General features: G+C 32.4%; 1 protein-coding gene across 4 annotated transcripts in view; it reads right to left on the reverse strand.

Annotated features, from left to right (window-relative positions):
* Positions 1 to 21,408, reverse strand: part of LOC140436664 (uncharacterized) — a 604,390-nt gene that overhangs the window by 446,333 nt on the left and 136,649 nt on the right. For all 4 annotated transcript variants that reach the window (XM_072525674.1, XM_072525672.1, XM_072525675.1 and 1 more), the window contains one exon: positions 17,833 to 17,888. The gene's annotated coding sequence lies outside the window, so the exon portion shown is untranslated. The remainder of the gene's footprint in view (positions 1 to 17,832; positions 17,889 to 21,408) is intronic.

The raw sequence follows: 21,408 nt of genomic DNA on the forward strand, positions 1-21,408 counted from the left end.
AAATTTTTATTTGGTTGAGAAGGGCACGTTCGCCCATCTTTATAGCTTCTATTACGACTCCATCTTCTCCTGGTGCTTTGTTGTTTTTCATTTTTTTCATTGCGTCTTGGATTTCACTTGGTGTGATCTCTGGCATGAGCTCTGAACCCTGGTTGATGATTTTGCGTGATGCAGCGGCTTCCAAGTTCGTTTGGTCTGGTCTATGGTCTACTGCTCTATGGTCCCTTATTGCACCTACAGGGGTGGCTGCTTTTCTTACTTGATTGGTTGCGTCTTTATCGATGTCTCTATGGCTTGTTACATCCACTACCAAATAATTGAAAGACATAGTCTTAAATATGTTGTGTATGTGAATCAATAAGGAAGTAAGAATAAGACTTACAATCAATTTATTCTACCACCGACGACCGGTTTCGCATATTACAATTTTCTGTGCATCCTTATGTCTACGGTACACGGCAAATTAACTGTTTAAATAGTCTGGTACTAAATATATAACAATTATGCCAATATTATATGTGTGCAGTTTTAATGGTGTATCATTTTAATTAAATGTATAATTAAATAAATGTTACTTACATGCTGATACAAGAAATCGTATTAAATGTATGGGAATACATATTAAAACAATCATGTTAAGATGTTAGAGTTACCCTTCTTATCTTCATCTTAACAAATAAGATCTAATAATTTAAAATAAATTTAAATTAATAACTTTTAACGGGTTTTTACCCAGATATTTAGTGGCTAAACATGTACACCTAGATACTGATGATGGAATATGGATTCCGAAAACGTTTTGTCGTTTTGACATAGCCCGATTGGGTTTTTTAATATACTTTTTATAAAGGATTTTAATAAATTTTTTGTGATACATGGTATACAGCCAGCTACAGGAACTTAGTTCCCTTGTGGACATATTTAAAGCTCCTTCGTGGTCATCTCAGACTACTGATCATCGGTGATATTACTAGTCTTATTCCTATTTCTCTTACCTAAATTGAAAGACATAACTTTGCTCATTATTAATACCTGTTGGCATGTGATAACTGGTTCAATTGCAATATTGAGATATTTCTTGTCGGATTGGCTCTAACATAAGAATTCTTAGATATTAAGTCAGTAGTTTATGTCTCAACAGTTCTAGCTCACTCTTTATAGTTGCAGATATGTAAAATTTAACTTGAGAAATGTGTGTTGACATTGAAAGACGTTGTCATAATACTGTAAAGTGTACATAAACCAGAGTGTTTCGATATTAAATATTTTTTAAAGTATTTTTAATTGTTTATGTTTAAATATATAATTTTTTTAAACTTTCTTGACTTATCGAATAAGATATTAGCTTACGCTGTAATTAAAAATTTAATATGGTTATACCGAAAATTTTCTATTTAAGTAACTTTCCTTTTATTACCGTGGTATCCTTCGTTCGTTAATTACTCGTGTATTTCCACTCAATATGTCTCCTAACTGAACATCAAAATCAGTTATTTCAGTGGGTGTTTAATTACATTCCGTATAAGAAAAAACACACAATGAAAAGTGTTGGGTATGTCAAAAGCATATTCATTGACCGACATACTTCGTAAATAACATGAACCACTTATTCTAATAAAGATCGAGTTTTTTGCAAACAATGCAGAGATGGACTCTGCTCCTGATGCTGCTTCTACAGTAATCTGATTAATATTAATAATTTATAATACGTTTAAATGATACATTATTAGAATAATACCTTTTACCTAATTCTTATCTTGTAATAGTAGAGGTCTGTACAATCATTTTAGGAGTCAAAGCTTTTATATTTCCTTTCCCATTTTTCTGCAAAACTTGTCAAGTACCTTTTTCTTCTATGCGAGGCACTTTGTTGTTCCCAATGAAGTGACTAACAGTAATCACCCATCACGTTGGTGTTCCAACGTCCCTAGTATCGTTTTTCCATCATCTTGATATCCTGGTGGAATCCAAGATGGTTAGACAAAAAGTGGATTTTGAGGCTCATTAGACATCTCAAATATTAAAACTTACCTAATAAATTAGCTACTACAAGCTCGTAGTTCATATTACTTAAAAACTAATTTACAAATTTTTTTAATGCAATCCAAGCTCCTTTTTCCTTAGTACTCATCTTGGTTTCGGTGAAGTCGAACATCATTTTACGAATATTTGGTCCAACAAAAATACCTTCTTTCAATTTGGCTTCTAATAGTTGGGGAAACTTTCCACTCAAGTACTTGAAACATTCTCCATCTTTCGACAGGGCCTTGACAAACTGTTTCATTAAGCCTAACTCGATGTGTAGAGGTGAAAGGAGGATCTTTTTTGGATCTACCAAAGTTTTGTAAAAAATATTCTTCTCGCCAGGTGTTAAAACGTTTCTTATGACCATTGTTTTGTGTCTTTATCTCCTGCTCTACTTTCTCATTCACAAATAAAACATGGAAACTTTGTAAATCCCTTTTGTTTACCAAATAGCATGCAAACAACTTTTAAATCTCCACAGACCATCCAATTGTTAGTTAAATAGCTGATTTCCTGTAGAATTGTGTAAAGATTTTTATCTGTTTTTTTCATATGGGCTGAATGAGTAATAGGAAGTGAAGCATAAGTGTTTTCATTATGTAATAATACTTCTTTTAAACTTGTTTTTGAAGAGTCTATAAAAAGCCTCAAATCATCTTTATTATACTCAATAATATTATACTCAATATTACACTCGCATCTCTACTAGACATAGTGAACATGTACAGAGTAGATGTTTTGGCACTGCAGGAAATGCGATGGACGGGAACAGGCATTCTTGATAAGAGAACCCACTCCATATATTACAGCTGCAATGAAAACCAACACATAGATGGAGTGGGATTTATAGTAAACCAAAGAACAAAAGGCCTAGTTATTGATTTTAAAGCCTACAGTCAAAGAATGTGCTATTTACGCTTAAAAGGTAAATTCTTTAATTACAGTTTAATTAATGCACATGCCCCGACCGACGACAAACTAGAAGACATTAAAGAACAGTTTTTCGAAGACCTAGAACAAGCCTACAGAAGATGCCCCAAAAATGACATTAAAATAGTGCTAGGTGACATGAATGCAAGAATAGGACGAGAGCATGTTTTTATGCCGACTATAGGAAGGCATAGCCTACACAACATCAGTAGCGATAATGGATTACGACTGATAAACTTAGCAGCAGCACTGAACATGACCGTCGCTAGCACCTATTTTGAACACAAGAATATACACAAGGTAACCTGGACCTCCCCTGATTTAAGAACAACTAGTCAGATTGATCACATCTTAATAGATTCAAGACACGGAACGGACATAATAAACTGCAGAAGTTATAGAGGCGCAAACATAGACTCAGACCATTGTTTAGTGATCTCAACACTAAGGGCTAGAATTTCAAACTCCAACAAAGAAAAAGAAATAAATAGAAAGAAATGGAATGTACAGAAGCTGAGAGATGCAACTGTTGCAAAACAGTACTGGGAAAATGTTACCAATAGGTTAAGGAATCAAAGTCTAGGCGAAGAAGACCAGAGAGATATAGACTCATTCTGGAACAGGATAAGGGAAGATATTGAGTCAGCAGCACAAGATGAAATAGGAACAGAAACTTGTACCCGAAAAAATCACTGGTTTGACGATGAATGCAAAGACGCAACACAGAAAAAAAATGAAGCCTATGCAAAAATGCTTACCCGCCGAACTAGAACAAGTATAGAGAATTACCAGACAAAGAGAAGAGAAGAAAAGAAAATACACAGAATGAAGAAACGAAACCACTTAAAAAAGGAACTTCAATATATAGAAAACCTCAACAGAGAGAAAGAATTCAGAACATTCTATAAGAAAGTTAACATCAACAGAAAAGAATTTAAGGCAAACACAAATCAATGTAGAAGTTTAAATGGCGATCTCTTAACAACAAGAACAGACGTACTAAACCGATGGACGGAATATTTTAACCAGATACTTAATATAGAGGAAGAAGAAAACCCGGAAGACGAAAGCTGCGAGGTAAGCGGAGCAGACGAGAGGGAGGAGGATCCACCAACGATCCTGGAAGTTAAAGACGCTGTAAACAAACTAGCCAGAAACAAATCACCCGGAATAGATAATCTCCCAGCGGAATTATATAAAGAAGGTGGCCACGATATCATAATAGCCCTACAGCAGCTTATAAAAGAAATATGGATACAGAAGTCCCTTCCCAATGATTGGAATATTGGAATACTTTGCACCATACACAAAAAGGGTGATATCTTTGAATGCTCTAACTATCGAGGAATTACGCTCCTAAATGCAGCGTATAAAATATTCTCCAATATACTATGCCATCGTATGGCACCATATGCAGAGCGAATAATAGGACAATACCAGGCTGGTTTCAGAGGTGGTAAATCAACAATTCATCAGATTTCAACCCTAAGACAAATTCTAGAGAAAACACTGGAATACGGTGTAGACACGCACCACATATTTATAGACTACAAGGCAGCCTACGACTCTGTAAATAGAAGAGAATTGTTTAGAGCAATGATAGACCTAGGAGTACCAAATCAGTTGGTAAGTTTAACCAAACTAACCCTTGAAAAAGTTGAATGCAAAGTACGAATCCAGGGGGAACTCTCTGAACCTTTTAAAACAAATAACGGGCTACGTCAGGGAGACCCACTCTCCTGTATACTATTCAATCTAGCTTTGGAAAAAGTAATACGTACGTCACAAATCACAACTACCGGTTCAATATATAACAAATCTGTGCAAATCTTAGCATATGCTGATGATATCAATATTGTTGGGAGAACGGAAAACGCAGCACGAGAGGCGTACGTAGCATTAAAGGAAGCGGCTACAAAAATGGGTTTAATAATAAACACCAACAAAACAAAATACATGAAAATAGGTACGCAACCACAAACACTACGGCCACTTGTTATAGAAAATGACGTCATCGAAGCAGTTAACGAATTTGTATACCTGGGAACGCTCGTCAATACTGAAAATGACACTACCGCAGAGATAAACCGCAGAATTTGCACGGCTAATAGATGCTATTTTGGGCTTAATCTCCTTTTTAAATCTACAGTTATATCAAGAAATACAAAAGTAAAACTCTACAAAACAATAATACGCCCAGTCCTAACATATGGTTCAGAAACCTGGACTTTAACAAAAAGTAATGAAAACATGTTAGGATGTTTCGAAAGAAAAATACTAAGGCGCATCTATGGAGCGGTAAATGAAAATGGTGTCTGGAGAAGACGATACAACTTCGAATTCTATAGGATATACCAGGAACCAGATATCGTAAAACACATAAAGATAGGACGTCTAAGGTGGGTAGGCCATGTTATGCGGATGGAGCAAACCGACCCAGCTAGAAAAACGCTCCTTGATAGACCTATTGGTCAAAGAAGAAGAGGAAGACCCAGAACAAGATTCCTAGATAACATCGATGAAGACATGAGAAATATGGAAATACGTGCTTGGCGGAGGAAGGCGATGGATAGGGACGACTGGAGAAAAATTCTTGGGGAGGCTAGGACCCACACAGGGTTGTAAAGCCAAAATGATGATGATGATGACGAACATCATTTTACGAATATTTGGTCCAACAAAAATACCTTCTTTCAATTTGGCTTCTAATAGTTGGGGAAACTTTCCACTCAAGTACTTGAAACATTCTCCATCTTTCGACAGGGCCTTGACAAACTGTTTCATTAAGCCTAACTCGATGTGTAGAGGTGAAAGGAGGATCTTTTTTGGATCTACCAAAGTTTTGTAAAAAATATTCGCCAGGTGTTAAAACGTTTCTTATGACCATTGTTTTGTGTCTTTATCTCCTGCTCTACTTTCTCATTCACAAATAAAACATGGAAACTTTGTAAATCCCTTTTGTTTACCAAATAGCATGCAAACAACTTTTAAATCTCCACAGACCATCCAATTGTTAGTTAAATAGCTGATTTCCTGTAGAATTGTGTAAAGATTTTTATCTGTTTTTTTCATATGGGCTGAATGAGTAATAGGAAGTGAAGCATAAGTGTTTTCATTATGTAATAATACTTCTTTTAAACTTGTTTTTGAAGAGTCTATAAAAAGCCTCAAATCATCTTTATTATACTCAATAATAAACTCATTCATTAGACCACCAAAATCGTGACAGTAGACCAAATCCTCTTCCTGCCTAAAAAACTGAGCAAGTTGTGTTGATCTCTGTACCTGTATTTGTAAATAAATGTATCAGGCGACAACAAATTCTTTTCTTTTAATCTTGAGCCAAGCAATTATGATTTTTCCTTTGTTAAACCCAAATCTCTTACTAAGTCATCCAACTCAGCTTCTGTAAACAACTGTGGTTGTAAATTTTCTGAGGGACATAATTCACCATCACTTCCTGGAGAACTTTCATCAGATTCTGATTCACTAGTATTTAAAATGTCATCAATACGTAGAGGAGGGTAAGGGACTGGCAGTTCAGGTCCATGCTCTACCGGACGGATAGCAGACGGGAGGTTAGGATAAGCAATCACTTTCTAATTTTTTGAGTTATATCCAGAAACATCGACAGTACAAAAATAACAATCATTTGAATTATTTTTTTGCTCTTTACATACCATAGGCACTGCAAATCTGAAAGCTTTTTTCTTTTATTGACCACTTCCTTAAATCCTCAACACAAACATAAAATACATTGTGAGGAGCCCAACCTTTGTCTTGGTCATCAATTTTCTCCCCAAAACATGCAAAATATACCTTTTTTACAAAGTCAGTAATGTTTCTCTGATGTTTTTTAACAACAAAATCACCACATATGTAATAAAATGTATTTAGACAGTTTTTACAACCGCGACTAGCTATACTTAAAAGCTTATGAGTCAAGCACTAAAAGTGAGGTTATGTTTCTTAGAATAAAGGAAATATGCAGCTGTTAATGAAGAGGAAGAAGAACAAAGAGTGTTGTACAATTCATTAACAGTGCTACCAACCAAGTAGTATGAGATTTTTCTGCTCGTTAAACAAAATAAAATGTAATTATGCAATTTTAAATGATAAATTGTGAAAGAATGGTGGGTGATACAGCATTTTTAATATACTCGGTTCGCTATTCGCAGTCCGAACTGTCTAGTGAATTTAGTAATTATTTTTTTGCGAAGTTAGTTACTTTTTGACAGACTAAAAGTGGCTGGAAATTACTATACAACCAAGCACACGTACTCATAGCCAATATTAATAGTAAACAAACTAAATAGTAAATAAAATAGAACTTTGTAAATTACCGATAATCAATATTTATTTATCTGCACCATATAATAAATAGTTATGTTAAATTATAACAACTAAAATATATTTTTTAAATATATACTACCCAAAATTTGATGGGTTTAGTATACACTTCCACTATTTAGACTAATTCTTCTTTTTTTAAAGAAAGCAGTCTGCAATAGTAGGATACTTGAGCTATTAATACTGAGAAGTAGGAATTGTTGTGTTGTAGGTTTCCAACAATGAATCTGTCAAAATATGCCCGAGCTAAGCGAATGAAGTATATGATTTTCGAACTTAGCACACTAAAATATATAAGAGAGGTAATTTTATCAAAAAAGTTTTTTCATCGTTGGCCTGTATTATTTAGTTATCATAAAACATAATTAAACATTAATATCCATTAAATATTATTGAACTTGCTTTATTGACTATTATAAGTAATAAGTATAAGCTATTACTTGGAAGCAATAAGTGCTACTTTTATTTTAAATTAAAAATGCTTTTCCAATCAAAAATTACATAGGTACTTACTATTTTGGGCGTCAGCTTAAAATAAGTTCAAAGGATAATTAAAGAAGGCCAAGAAGTAGAAAATGGTATTGAATAAGTCGTGTTCTTTGACTAAAAAAAAACAAAGAGTATCCAAACTAAAAATGGATCAATTTGTCGAAAGCTTATTATGTCTGTCTACATTCTATAAATCTATAAATTTCCATATTCGAGAAAAAATGTTTCCGACACTTAAACGATTATACACAAGTTTGTAGATTACACTGGACGTAGAGAAGCTAATTAACCATAAAACTCTAATATAAAATGTACGCTTCCATGTGCTCTAACGCAAAAAAGGGAATCAACCCTCGAAGTCAAGTCGAATTCCATTCTTGTCTCGTCGGTAACAAGACAATAAAGAATGAAAATTGATTAACAATAACAAATGCGGCTACTTAAATGCAGCCTGGCAATAGAACTTTAGAAGGATAAAGAAATCTTTCTATATTTTATGATTAAACACAATAATAAACAAGATTTACCCCGTTCTCACCACAAAAAACTGTACTTAAAGAACTAATTACTTAACGTCTGCTGCCATTGCAACACCAAAACTAGAAATTAATCAAAACTCGGTGTCTGGGTATTGTATACCCTATTGTCAGGCAACTTACTAAGTAATAATATAAACAATTTTATTAGATACTTTGGAAGGAAAGTGCAACTGTGGTTATAATACGCAATTGGTTTCGTGGGAAACACGAAATTTTCATTTTTTATGGTTTATTAACATAAACCAAAAACAGACGCAATTAATTATAGGGGGAACTGAAAATATGGCATACTTAGAAGTAGTTAAGGGTAAAAAAGAGACGGTATACGAAATAATATACGCCTATAGTGTTACAGCACCATCAAAATTTTAAGGGCCGTTATTACTAGAAAAATGACAATGCTACAAGATTTTAAAACGACGTTCACTATTTTTTATGTTCGTTACTGGGTTTTTCAAATGAGGATAGTTCATATGATATCATAAAATGAATCTTAACTTAAATGTCTTTATTAAAAAAGTAATGTTTCGTCACATTCAGATTGATTTTTATTAATAACTCGCATTCGACCTTACGCAATTCTAATATCAAAATTATTTTCGTAATGTAATGATCAAATCTATCAAACTGAATATTTTCGTAAACTCTGTAAATCCCAGCAGATGTTGAAGGTCGACCACGATTTTTGTATTTTGATAAGTAGCATTGAACTATTTTCCATCTAAACTGAAGTTTTCAAATTTTTTTCCCTTTACTTCTGGCTAAAACCCAAGGACCCTTAAGCTAGCGGGGACACATGAGCGGAATCCAATTTAACCTACGTAATATTTTTTCACCCATTTTTCACTAATTTATTACCACCCTAATAATTTTTCACCACCAAACCAACCTTAAGGGGAGCGATTCTGCTGGCTTAAGATTCAAGCTAGCAGAATTCAAAAAAGAAACTTTTTGTTGATGGCATATTTTTTCACCCATTTTTCACTAATTTATTACCACCCTAATAATTTTTCACCACCAAACCCCCCTTAATGGGAGCGATTCTGCTGGCTTAAGGTTCAAGCTAGCAGAATAATAAAATAAAAAATCTTTTTGTTATTGGCATATTTTTTCACCAATTTTTCACTAATTTATTACCACCTTAATAATTTTTCACCACCAAACCAACCTTAAGGGGAGCGATTCTGCTGGCTTAAGGTTCAAGCTAGCAGAATTCAAAAAAAAAACTTTTTGTTGATGGCATATTTTTTCACCAATTTTTCACTAATTTATTACCACCCTAATAATTTTTCACCACCAAACCCCCCTTAATGGGAGCGATTCTGCTGGCTTAAGGTTCAAGCTAGCAGAATTCAAAAAAAAAACTTTTTGTTGATGACATATTTTTTCACCCATTTTTCACTAATTTATTACCACGCTAATAATTTTTCACCACCAAACCACCCTTAATGGGAGCGATTCTGCTGGCTTAAGGTTTAAGCTAGCAGAATTCAAAAAAAAAACTTTTTGTTGATGGCATATTTTTTCACCAATTTTTCACTAATTTATTACCACCCTAATAATTTTTCACCACCAAACCCCCCTTAATGGGAGCGATTCTGCTGGCTTAAGGTTCAAGCTAGCAGAATTAAAAAAAAAAACTTTTTGTTGATGACATATAGTTTCACCCATTTTTCACTAATTTATTACCACCCTAATAATTTTTCACCACCAAACCACCCTTAATGGGAGCGGTTCTTCTGGCTTAAGGTTCAAGATGGCAGAATTCAAAAAAAAAAAATTTTGTTGATGGCATATTTTTCACCCATTTTTCACTAATTTATTACCACCCTAATATTATTTCACCATTAAACCACCCTTAAGGGGAGCCATTCTGCTGGCTTGCGGTTCAAGCCAGCAGAATTAAAAACATATTTATAATATACCACAGTGTTTTGCTAGCTTTTTACGAATTTATTACCATTCTAGTAATTTTTCACCCCTTAACTACCCCTTGTGAAAAGTCAATAAATGTGTTAGATTAAAATTTAAGGATAAATTTCTTTTCAAATTTACTGTCCACTACTTATAACTGAAATAAAAAAGTGTTTTGTTAAGTTTATACTAAACTTTGACCATCCTGATAATTCCATAAACCTATTCGAAAACTTTCCTACTAGCTGAATATTTGAACCAGCAAAATAAGAAAAAAACGTATTTTTGAAATACCTCAGTATTCTGCTAAGTTTTTACTAATTTATTACCACCCTAGTAATTTTTCACACCTAAACTACCCCTTGTGATAAGTCAATAATTCTGTTAGGTTAAAATTTAACGTGAAAAAAATTTTTTTCTACAATTTCACTATCCTCTACTTATAACTGACATAAAAAAGTATTTTTACCCTGATAAGTTTCCATCTCTAAACCAATCTTATTTGGAAACATTCCTGCTAGCTTAATATTTGAGCCAGCGTAATTAAAAAAAATTATTTATGATATACCACAGTATTTTGCTAAGTTTTTACGAATTTATTACCAACTTCACCTAATTTTTTATCCCTCGACTAACCCTTAGTGGAAGTCAATAGTTCTGCTATGTTTAAATTAAAGGTGAAAAAGTTTTGTTTTATAATTTTACTAAATACTATTTATAAGTAAAATAAGAAACTCTCTGGTTAGTTTTTACTAAATGTTAACGAACTTCACCAATTCCACCATCTACACATTTACGCTGGTTGAATGCAAAGCAAATCTTTTCGGAAATATGAGATACCACAGTATTATGCTAGATTTGTACTAATACATTACCATCCTAGTAATTTTTCACCCTTCAACTACCCTCTATGAGGAGTCAATAATTCTACTACCTTAAAATTTAAGGTGATAAAAAATCTATTTTTATAATTTTACTGTATTCTACTTGTAACTGAAAATATAAATTGCTTGCCTGGTTTTTACTAAATTTGATCCATCCTTATAATTTTTGACCCCCTAAGCTTCAGATAATGGGAAACATTCAACAAGATACACATTGACGCTAGGTGAATAAAAAATCTTTTTGAAAACACAAGAGTGCTCTGCTAGAATTTTACTATATTTTTACCAGCCTAGTCATGTTTTTCTCAACTACCCTAATTGAAAAACATTTTCAAATGTTATTCTATACTAACTAATATTTATTTTTTCAATGTTTAAATATTAAAAATATGAAAATACTTTATTCCAAAAACTATAAATTTTACCCGTTTTAAAAAATCCTTTTTATGAATATAAAATAACTGAAATCAAGTTGAGTTTTAGTAAATACAATGGAATTTTTATATTTCACAGAATAAATTACCAGGTAAGAAATATTCAAATTGAAATAATTTTATTACGTCTATTTCATTATTTATCACATTGTAAAGGAGGGTCGTCGGGATCGTGCGCACCTATTGCACCCTATTGTTAAAAGATTTGCATTCATTAGGTAGATGAAAATTTGAAAAATAATTTAGGTATTTAATATTTTAATAATATTTAAATAAGAAGAGTATTAACGATTGGTCAAAACATAATTTTAAGATTAGGTGTATAACATAAAGAATTTATATTGCAAAACATTTTAAGTAGGTATATTCAAATGAGGCCGAAATTACCGGTTGGTCAGAACAGCTGATATAGATTATTTGCGTAGTAAAATAAATTTATATTAGCAGCATTTTAAAAATTTAAAGATATTTGTATTTTAATTCTTTGTCGATTTTTCATTCATTGTCAGTTGAATATAGGTAAAAATTAAAGGTTATTACAAAAAAATATTAACTTATTTATTTTGTTTATGAAATTGTTTGAAAGAATCGCCCACGGAGAGATCTGGTTTCTCGGCACAATCCACACACTCATAAATTGGGTTTTTTCTTATTTTTAGGATAGGACATACTCTGCATCTTTTCGTTGTCGTTTCGCGTTTGTCCGATTTATTAGCAATTATTTATAGGTAAATGTTCGCGTGCGATATTCCGTCTTTCTTTGCTTTTTTATAAATTAATTTACGAATTAATTCTAACCTTGATATCGTCTTTTATGTCTTTTGTTTAGTATATTGTTTAAAACTAAGTCTAACTTTCCACGGTACCATCGATTCATCTAGCGATAATTATTTTACTGGATAACGCAGAGCAGTCATTTTATTATTAAAAAGTCTATAACTGTTCTTATTCTATAAAACCGATCTTCAGGAATAACATTCGGTCCCATTGGATTATGGATGAAGATTAAGCACCTTAAAATTATAAGAAAAAGATCTCTTCCGATGTTCTGCAAAAAAGATTTTAAGCTGAATAGTGGATCTGTTTTCCAATAACCCTCCAATCTTGAAATCCGTATGTGTCAGTGTGGAAGATAATTCCCATAAATACTAGAAAATCAAATAAGAAAAGTAGTTTACATCTTTAAATGCTAGAATTTACACAAACACCAACTTCACCAACTTTTTTATATGCTAAACATTGCAATATTGTTGTTTTGTACACTACCTATTTTTTAACAAAATTTTACAACTTAAAAAGGGATCATTCCCGTGAGTTGGCTGTATATCATATAGTTAAAAAACTCGAACATTGAAGTAAAACACTGTTGTGATTGGTATATTTAATTAAATTTTAAAAATCCTAAAGGATTAAGTTCAAAACATTTTCGGACTTATCAGTCCAGTGAAATTTGTAGTACTTTTAGTAAGTAATTAATAAGTAATAGGTAAGTAGTAATTTTTAATTAAATATACCAATTATTACAACAGAAGTGTTTTTCACACACACACACACACACACACACACACACACACACACACACACACACACACACACACACACACACACACACACGCACACACACACACACACTCGCACACACACACCGTGTAAATGTATTCAAGTATTTTTGAAAAAACAAATTTATTTAATTTTTGTTAAAGGGGTAGTAAAAGGTGAAAAATTACTAAAGTTGTAATAAATTCGTAAAAACCTAGCAGAACACTGTGGTAGATCATACATATTTTTTTAAATTCTGCTAGCTTGAACCGTAAGCCAGCAGAATCGCTTCCCTTAAGGGTGGTTTGATGGTGAAAAAATATTAGGGTGGTAATAAATTAGTGAAAAATGGGTGAAAAAATATGCCATCAACAAAAAGTTTTTTTTTTTTTTTAATTCTGCTAGCTTAAACCTTAAGCCAGCAGAATCGCTCCCATTAAGGGTGGTTTGGTGGTGAAAAATTATTAGGGTGGTAATAAATTAGTGAAAAATTAGTGAAAAAATATGCCACCAACAAAAAGTTTTTTTTCTGAATTCTGCTAGCTTGAACCTTAAGCCAGCAGAATCGCTCCCATTAAGGGTGGTTTGGTGGTGAAAAATTATTAGGGTGGTAATAAATTAGTGAAAAATTAGTGAAAAAATATGCCACCAACAAAAAGTTTTTTTTCTGAATTCTGCTAGCTTGAACCTTAAGCCAGCAGAATCGCTCCCATTAAGGGTGGTTTGGTGGTGAAAAATTATTAGGGTGGTAATAAATTAGTGAAAAATTGGTGAAAAAATATGCCATTAACAAAAAGTTTTTTTTTTGAATTCTGCTAGCTTGAACCTTAAGCCAGCAGAATCGCTCCCATTAAGGGGGGTTTGGTGGTGAAAAATTATTAAGGTGGTAATAAATTAGTGAAAAATTGGTGAAAAAATATGCCATCAACAAAAAGTTTTTTTTTTGAATTCTGCTAGCTTGAACCTTAAGCCAGCAGAATCGCTCCCCTTAAGGTTGGTTTGGTGGTGAAAAATTATTAGGGTGGTAATAAATTAGTGAAAAATTGGTGAAAAAATATTACGTAGGTTAAATTGGATTCCGCTCATGTGTCCCCGCTAGCTTAAGGGACCTTAAAACCCACCCATTCTGAATGCTGACATCTAACAACCATGTGAAGATGGAAACCACTATTTTTCCCTGTAATTCCAATTCGATACACATTGACATTAGCATCCATCTGATCCGTGCTTTCCATGTAGTTGTTATATTTGGTTATAGCTTCAGGTCGTGGAATTGCTATCTTTTTCTTTTGAGAAGCAAAATATCTGTTGGCTGAGGTTAGAGGAAACACCCCATGAACGTTAGATCCCATAGTGACAACGGAATAATTGTCTTTTCATCGTACAACGCTAATCGAATCATTTTTTGATAAACTGTAGTCGTATGTTCCTCTATCCGTATTCTTCATTTCTTTACCGATTTCAAAGAACAAGTCTTTTCTTTTCTCTTCCACGGTCTCTCTAATTGTTCCAGCTCTACCATAATTTCTCTCTGACTTCAATATCTAGATCATTGATAATAAGTTGTATGAGGGGTGCTGTTGCTTTACCAAACTGTTTTTGATAATCTGCATTGGCATACGACTGGTTCTTTCTTTCATAATATGATGAGTGTTCATAAATTAAATAGCGCGCGTATCCAAAATATGGAAGCAGCAATCTTGCCAGCTTCGGTCGGTTCTGGTGGCTTTCAACTACTGCTTCCTCCTTCCAATCAGGGAATCATTTATAGGGAAGTGATGCATAAATATCTATTATGTACGGTGCATAATTATCTATTAAATCATATTGATAAAAAAATACTTTTCATTGTGGTGAAACAATTACAAACAACGCTACAAATCGATTGTGAGCAAACAAGACTTCAACTTTGAACGCCACGTCCTTATTCACAAATAGTTATACAAAACAAATAAAATATATACAATAAAAATATGGTGGGTTAAAAGGATTCTTTTGATATGGTCCTGGAAAATTGCCGAATTTGGGCTACCAGAGCGTCATTTTTATTTTTATCACTGAGTTGAAACTCATATCAACCTGTATCCAGTAGAATCCAAACAAAGTTATCAAGTAAATGCATAGTTTGAACAATATTTTTCGCATTAGAAAGTAAATTCTTAAACAAACTATTAGGATTTTTTCAATAATTTGCATTAAGCAGAGTCTGAACAAATTTATCAAGCCATTGCTTAGTTTCAACAATATCATATATAAAGTAATTCTTTATAATCGCACTATTAGGATTTTTCGTTAGTTTGAAAATTATAAAAGTAACCTCATTTAAACCAACACTAAACCATTGGTCTGATTGTGTTTAAATATTGACAATTGACACTGGTACTTCCTATATTATAATCATTTTTATAAGCGTTACTGTTCATCTAACAGGACCTTGAAGTTATTGAATGACATGGTACGTCCATCGGAAGAATTTAAATCCCATTTAGTCACTGCATCAAATCTTCCACAATTTGATAAGTAATGATTTAAATAAAATCCTTTATAAAAAGGTATATAAAAAACCCAGTTGGGCTATGTTAAATTGGCAAAACGTTTTCGGAATAAGTATTCCATCATCAGTACCCTAAAAGTATTTAACCACTTAATTAAAAAGAATTGAAATAATTTAAGTTTTGACTAAGGTTAGTGTAAAATGTGGTTAATACTTACAAGTTAATACATGGATGTAGCCACTAAATATGGGGTTACAAACCCTTTAAAATATGCTAATTGAAATTTAGTTTACATAATGTCTGTTTTACAATTTAGATGGTAAAGTTACCGTTGGATTGGTAACATGGTGACATATGACTCTGCAATAAGTTGCAAGTCCTGAGACGGTATGTCTACGAGGACTTCAATAAAGCAACTGATTAAAATGACAATCTTGGCAGGTTATGACGGAAGTTGTGACAGAGCAGTCAGTGTAACTATATATGTCTATTTAAGACAAAAGCCAACGTTATTTAAAAATTGTGAAAAATTGAAATAAAATAAAATTATAACAGTATCAACCATCAATGTTATTGTTGTGAATTATGTATGTAAGATAAAGTTATGGTGAGAAAATTATGTGATTAAAGGTAGGCAACCAACTATACAGTGTCAAGTGGTGAGATGAAAAGATTCTAATATAAGGCCCTTTATGTTTTAATAACATCTGGTACCTGAAAAATGGAAACTAGACACAGGTGGACAGTTGGGTTCTTGAAAAGTATAGGAATTAATATGTTTGATATGTGAGAATGTTATTCAATGAATGAAATAAAACTATTGTAGTATAAGACAGATGTAAAAATTGACTTATAACTCAGTTAGTGACACTTATAACTGAGTTATAAGTCAATTTTTACATCTGTCTTATACTACAATAGTTTTATTTCATTCATTGAATAACATTCTCACATATCAAACATATTAATTCCTATACTTTTCAAGAACCCAACTGTCCACCTGTGTCTAGTTTCCATTTTCCAGGTACCAGATGTTATTAAAACATAAAGGGCCTTATATTAGAATCTTTTCATCTCACCACTTGACACTGTATAGTTGGTTGCCTACCTTTAATCACATAATTTTCTCACCATAACTTTATCTTACATACATAATTCACAACAATAACATTGATGGTTGATACTGTTATAATTTTATTTTATTTCAATTTTTCACAATTTTTAAATAACGTTGGCTTTTGTCTTAAATAGACATATATAGTTACACTGACTGCTCTGTCACAACTTCCGTCATAACCTGCCAAGATTGTCATTTTAATCAGTTGCTTTATTGAAGTCCTCGTAGACATACCGTCTCAGGACTTGCAACTTATTGCAGAGTCATATGTCACCATGTTACCAATCCAACGGTAACTTTACCATCTAAATTGTAAAACAGACATTATGTAAACTAAATTTCAATTAGCATATTTTAAAGGGTTTGTAACCCCATATTTAGTGGCTACATCCATGTATTAACTTGTAAGTATTAACCACATTTTACACTAACCTTAGTCAAAACTTAAATTATTTCAATTCTTTTTAATTAAGTGGTTAAATACTTTTAGGGTACTGATGATGGAATACTTATTCCGAAAACGTTTTGCCAATTTAACATAGCCCAACTGGGTTTTTTATATACCTTTTTTTTTTTTTATATATTTTTTTTTATATACCTTTTTATAAAGGATTTTATTTAAATTTTTAATATATGGTATACAGCCAAACACAGGAACTTAGTTTCCTTGTGGATTTTGATAAGTAATGGTTTTTTTTATCAATCTTTTGCTCCATAATTAGACCAAAACATATTTTTTTGGTAAAATCTGATATTACACTACAAATCTATAATAACACATTACTAAAAATACTGTATAGTTTAAAAGCAGTATGCCCCATAGCAATATTTATGTACTTTAATTGGTACATTGTTTTTTTGTAGTTTCTAATATATTTTTATTAATTGGAAAAATATTCCGCCTAACACAACTATTTTTTATTTGATCCTCGTCGAAGGTAGCAAAATGGGCTGTTACAAATTTTAAATTATACCATCAACATAGACCTAGTTTATCGATGACCGGATCTAACCAAGATGGTTAGTATGTAGGTGTCGAGTACTGAACTGAAAATGTCAATGATTATGGTATGATGCAGATAATGTGCGACCACGCAAAACCATGCGATCACCTACCTGACCTCCTAATTGGAATTTTCGAGTGAATCAGTTCCTTGAAGATCATTCGTTATCTGAAAAAATAGAAGAAAAAAAAAAACATTAGAAAAAACAGTAATTGTTTGTGAATAAACGATTGTCAAATCATGTAGTACAATCATTTCTGAATCAGCAGACACGGTATAATCATCGTATATTATTCAATTCTTTAGTCTTAGGAAGTACCCAATAAAAAAACACTTTGGGTCAAGTAGATTCTCGGGTTCTTTGAGTTCTAAAGATTAATTATTATGGAAATATACCATGCGGTCCATATGTATGGAATAAATTAATTTTTAGCGTTATTATGTACTATCTGAAAAAAACCTGAAACAGATCGATTTTTATTCTTAAATTTACAATTTACAGTATAAAAATAGTATCCCCATCCAGCACTCCCTTGGAATTATAAGCACACTTCAAAAATTGTAAATAACAAAGGGGGTTGTGTGGAACCTTGTCAGAAAGGGATTTTAGTCCTATATTCAGCAATATAAAGTTTTTTGAGTTTGTGCAATCATAACTGAGAAAATTGGTTTTTACAATTAAATTAAATGTTCAACTTGACCTTCATTATTCACTTCTTAACAATAACCAAGGCGATTTTGGAATTCTCGTACAACATTTTGAATGACATCGGGGGTTATGAAGGACCTCGGTTTGTTAGTTTCTTCCGTTTTACACGTTACGTATAACGTTTTATACGTTAACTTTTACATCAGCAATATTGCCGGGTCTGTACAGTTAGAAAAATTAAAAAGAACTTTTGTTATACTGGACATGTAAAAAATATTGAAAAACCAGGTAGAAATTCTGTGAAATGATGATGGGCAGAATGAACGCAGATTTGAAGTTCATAAACAAAATAGTTTTTTCTGATGAAGCGACGTTTCATTAAAACGGAACAGTCAACAAACTCAGAGAAAATCCTGACTGGCTGGTATCATTAACAATAAAATTATTGGTCCTTATTTTTTTGAGGGCACAGTTGATGGTGAAGTGTATCTAGATATTTTGATTAAATTTTTAGTGCTTACATTACGAAGATGTTTTCCTGATGTCAATCATCCAAATGAGATAGATCGATCTATTTACTACCAACAAGACAGAGCTCTCCCGCAGTTTGCACGTATAGGTGAATTGAAAGACGTGGAACGATCGAATGGCTGGCTAGATCCCCGATTTGACTCCTCTCAATTACGTCCTATGGGGTTATTTAAAATCTAAAGTATATTTTAATAAACCAAATAGTATTGCTGATTTAAAAGTTAGGATAACGGAAGAAATTAACAAAATAACCCCCGAGGTCGTACACAATGTTGAGCGGGAATTCCAAAATCCAAAACATTTAATTTAATTGAAAATTACATTGAAAAATACATTCTCAATATTATGTGACATTATTATCTTCATTCAACCTAAAGTTTTGTGATAGAGACATTATCAAAATTTTACATCTTAGAAATAAATTTTCTCTTTTCTGAACAGAGGACTAAAATCCCTTCCTAACAAGGTGCCAGACGACCCCCTTTGTTATTTAAAATTTTCGAGGGGGTGCTTATAATTCAAAGGGGGTGCTGGAAGAGGATAATATTTTCATACTGTAAATTGTCAATTTAAAAATAAAAATCGACCTATTTCAGGTTTTTTTTTTCAGATAGTACATAATAACGCCAAAAATGAATTTATTCTATACATACGGACCGCATGGTATGTTTCCATTACATACAGAATATATTTTGGATATAGAGATCAGTAATTAAGACAAGCGCTTTGAAAAATTTCAAATGATAAATATGTAATTTATTAGAAATAAAATAGTTTCAAAAGTATTGTTAAATATGTTAACCTTAGTTTATGGTTTAGTTAATAAATTCGAACATAAAAGTATGCATCTGGCTACTTTTCTATTTACTTTGTTATATCCATAAATATAATCTGTATTTTTCTTATATCCTTTAATATAACTTGTAATGGAATCAAACAGCCATCATAAGGTATTAACATATGATTTTTTTAAGCCCTTCTCTCTATTCGGATTGCCGAATATAGGCCTCTCCTAATTCTCGCCATTCATCTCTATTGTTTGTAAGACGTTTCCACATTGGTCCTGCAGTTCTTTTATTATCGTCGCTCCAGCGTATTTGCGGCCTTCCTCGTAGTCTTTTGGCTTCATATGGCCGCCAATTCCTGATTTCTTTATTCCATCGGCCATCCTTAAGACGTTCGTTATATCCAGCCCATTTCCATTTCAGTTTAGCTGACTATTCGACAGCATCTCTTACTTTTGTTCTATTACGAATATCTTCATTGGTTTTATGGTGTTTGAGTGAGATACCCAGCATCTGTCATTCCTTAGCTCTCTGAGTTTTTCTAATCTTCTCCATGTTAATTTTAGTGAATAAACAGGTTTGAGCTCCACATGTAAGTACAGGTCGGATACAGGAATTTACCACTTTGGTTCGCAGTCTTTGAGGTATATTTTTATTTTTAAGTACGTATGAAAGTCTTCCGAATGCTGCCCATCCCATTTTTACACGTCTGCTTATTTCGGTAGTCTGATTTTCTTTGCTTACCTTGACATTTTGACCCAGATATATATATATATATATATATATATATATATATATATATATATATATATATTCATGTACGTGTTTTATCTCTGTCCCTTGGATGTTTATCATAGGTTTGTCATCTTTGTTTGACATTAGTTTAGTTTTGCTGAAATTCATTTTCAGTCCTTTTTTTAGGGATTCTGTGTGTAGCTCCTCAATCATCGAATTCAGTGCACTTCACGTATCGGCTATTAGTACTACATTATCTGCGTATCTACGATGGTTCAAGTATCTTTCGTTAATAGGGATTCCCTTATTTTCCCAGTCTATTGACTTAAAGATATCTTCTAGGACAGCTGTAAATAATTTTGGAGATATTGTGTATCCTTGTCTTACGCCTCGGTTAATTTTTACTGTCTTGTTTCAATTCCATTAACCAACGTCACTATTATTTCAGTTTGTTCGAAAATATTATGTATTAATAGTCTGTACCTGGAGTCAATCCGGTTGTTGACTAATGCTTCTTCTATTGCCCACAGTTCTACGCTATCAAAAGCTTTTTCATAATCTATAAAAACCAGACATAATGGGAGATTGTATTCGTTAGTCTTTTCTATTAGGATTTTTAAAGTATATACAGTGTGTAAAAAGCCAAATGGAATAAATTCATTATTTAGGTTACTGTACATATTAATAAAAAATCCCGAAACACGTCAAATTTAAATTATAACTTGACATTCTTTAACGTGAAAATGTAACCCCTACCTTCAACCCCCTTAGAATGACAGTTAAAATCCCCAATTTTTAAAATAGAAAGTATAGGCTTGTATCGTTTGAAAGGTCTTTTCATTCTCCATTCAAAAATGTTGTCGCTTTCAAGTTTACTAAGATTAATTAAGATAAAATAAATTAAAATCATGTGGTTACCGAAATTCGCTACAATACAATCAAAAACTAAAATGTAATGCAAAACGTAATAAAATGTGGAACACGAAAA

This window comes from Diabrotica undecimpunctata, chromosome 3 (assembly GCF_040954645.1).
Source record: "Diabrotica undecimpunctata isolate CICGRU chromosome 3, icDiaUnde3, whole genome shotgun sequence".
NCBI lineage: Eukaryota > Metazoa > Arthropoda > Insecta > Coleoptera > Chrysomelidae > Diabrotica > Diabrotica undecimpunctata.